At 36.9% G+C, this 2,871-nt stretch overlaps 1 long non-coding RNA gene across 2 annotated transcripts; it reads right to left on the bottom strand.

Annotated features, from left to right (window-relative positions):
* Positions 749-2,431, bottom strand: LOC110398871. Of its 2 annotated transcripts, none has more exons than XR_002438712.1 (3): positions 2,395-2,431; positions 1,252-1,307; positions 749-1,172 (listed from the first exon to the last, which is right to left on the bottom strand). It is a non-coding gene; the product is annotated as an uncharacterized LOC110398871 (long non-coding RNA). The 2 variants fall into 2 exon arrangements; XR_002438713.1 differs by having other exon boundaries at positions 749-1,161.

Raw genomic sequence — 2,871 nt, 5'->3', positions numbered from 1 at the left:
CAATCTCAACAGGAAAAAAAAATGCTTCAAGCTGTGCCTTGCGAAGCTGTTATTAGAGATGAGTATGCCTAATGAAGTCTCTTGCCATTATATTATTTTATATGCTAGAGTACAATGCAAAAATAATTATAATTGTAGAACATCTGTTTTAACATATTTAAAGGGCTTTGATGCCTTTTTAGGCCATGATTTTTGCCAACTGCACAAATTCAGAGCCCATTTTTCAGTTACAAATCATGCTTTCAGCATCACAAAAATAACACATGCTGAGTCACGTGAAATAACAGAAAGGAATATCACACAACAAAAAATTGAAATAAACGTTTATTTCTGAATTCTTACACTGCTTGACAAAAAAAATCCTAATTCATGTAGGAAAGCAGAAAGTTCAGTAATAACATCTTTAAACAGGTTAGTATTTATTATTTGATGGTAAGAAAGGAGAAAAATAATTCAGTGAAAACATGAAACTGAGGATTCAGAAAAAGAGTAAGGGATGTTTACTGTTACACAGAGAACCATGTAGAATTTTGCATCATTCTGCAAAGCAATTCTTACATTACTTGAGAAGCAGTTTTATCTGCTTTTAAGTCAGATCACTGAATGAAATCCCATAAAGGAACACCAGTGGACAAAGAGATTTCAAGTCATGCACATTCATCAGCACTCTAAAGGAAACAGTTCTCTTTTACACACAGCGTTGTGTCCAGCAGAGATGCATTAAGACCGGGAAAATCTGAAATAGTTAAAATTCAGTTTTATTCAGAAATTACCTTTCAGTTTATCACTGTACAAATTAAATTGTTTATCCACAAAATTAAAACATTAAAACATAATGAAAGCCCAACCAGAATACATCAATAAATTCTTCATCTTGGTGCATTTCCGACTTATTTTCCTATTTTAGTTTAAAAGTTAAAGTCATTCAATCGAAGCTGTGACAACAGTAATAACCAGCCTCATGGTAATGAAAACTGCTAGTTTGCTGACTGATTTCACTGAGCATTTTTGCTTCACTGTGCCACCAAGTCCTGCCTGAGACTGATTCAGATGGTGCAACTTCCACATCATCTCCTCAGGCCCAGAGCTCCCTTGTCAGTTGATGCCTGTGCTTCAGAGCCATCTAGCCAGTGTAATAGCAGTAGAACTTGGCACCTATGGCTGGAGAAACACTGTAGATTTTACAGTGGATTCAAGATCAGCCAAACATTTATATCCCTTTCTCATTTGAAGATAAGGGTAAGTACTCACTGGATTAATTTCTTCCATTGACATCAGTAACAAAGTATGCACTGAATGACCTAAAGCTTTAATGAGGAAAATGGTCCAAGTCAAAAGATGGATAATAATAAATACTATTAATAAAAACATTTCACTGGGGAAAACTATGTATTCTTTGTGAATGCAAACATTAAAAAAGATCTGCGGCACAGGACCCAGAGACCTTTTCCTCCCAATTTCACACAACAGTTCTCTCATCAGCTCTGAATGCATCTGCCTATGTAACTCCAAAATTATCCTTTTTTTTTCTTTGCCTGTAAGTTTGAGGATACAAAACCCATTTTCTTGGCAAGTTTAACTTTGGGTCTCTCTCCTGCGTACATGGATTCTTCTCTAAAAGAAATGAATATCCCTTCAGCAAGTCAGAAGAAAACCCAAGCCACTCTTTGGATTCCAAATCCAGAAGCATTTGATTCTGTGATTCTGTTAAGCCGTGTGAAACAATTTTTTCGTACTTGTTCGTGGCTCTCCTGCCAGTTTTTCCCCGCGTTAAGCATTAGTCTGCGATTTTCTGTAGTTCCGGCAGAGGGCAATATAATCAAGCCGTTTGTAACGGGCTCTTCAAGGCAACTTCCGTAACAAGCACCTACGGATTTCCTCAGGTTTTGTTGCTGCTCTGGGTTTGTGCTCTAGTATCAAAAGTTTAAAATTAAATCTTCTCTTGATCCCAGAAAATTTCATATTTTTTTCTGCACTAACACACACACATTCTCAATGTCTTAAAACATCTCTATAGAAAATCAAGATAAGCCCTCTTCACTACTATTTCTTTCTTGTCCTCAGCCATCCGTTTAAAAGTAAATATTACACTATGCGTCACATGCATAAGAAATCTTTACATTAATAGGCAGCTTTAAAAAGTCTCAGAGATATCTCCTGAAATAGATTAATGGGCAAAATTGAGGCAAATCAATTGAAAGCCCATGATAAACATTATTTATTTCTTCCTATGGCTTTGCTATTCACACACATATGTGTAATACAATAATGCTATAACATGATAGGAAGTACAGCAATAATAGCAAAGTAGCACATTACAAAGCTACAACAAATGAGAACAAATCCAAACACAACAACCATAGGTAGAGAAACAAAAAAAGAAAAACTGCCTACCTTCAAACAGCCTCCAGTAGGCAAGGAGCACCAGCAAGAAATGCTTACCTCCACTGACGACCCTTAAATGAGTCTGGGAAGGGATGGATCCTGGCTCCACCCCTTCCAGTCATTCAGGTACATTGCATGCACCTGAGCTCCCCTGGGTTGGCCCTGCCTTCCCACCAGGTGCTCAGTCACTGGTTCAAGTTGTGACTTAGCATTTCCACTACAATATGAAATGAAAACTCACTTTCAAAGTATAACTAAGGGAAACCTGCACAGAGATCATTCACTGGAAAGAATTATGTTATAGTACATAAGTTTATGGATCATTAAACATTTGTAAAAATGTAAATGTAAAGTGTAAAAAAAAAAAAAAAGTGATTCTTCTCTTGAGGATGCTGGTTGATGCTCAGTTGAACATAAGCCAGCAGTGTGCCCAGGTGGACAAGAAGACCAATGGCATCCTGGCTTGTATTGGAAATAGTAGTACCA

This window comes from Numida meleagris, chromosome 4, assembly GCF_002078875.1.
Source record: "Numida meleagris isolate 19003 breed g44 Domestic line chromosome 4, NumMel1.0, whole genome shotgun sequence".
NCBI lineage: Eukaryota > Metazoa > Chordata > Aves > Galliformes > Numididae > Numida > Numida meleagris.
This window is presented reverse-complemented; position numbering and strand designations above follow the sequence as displayed.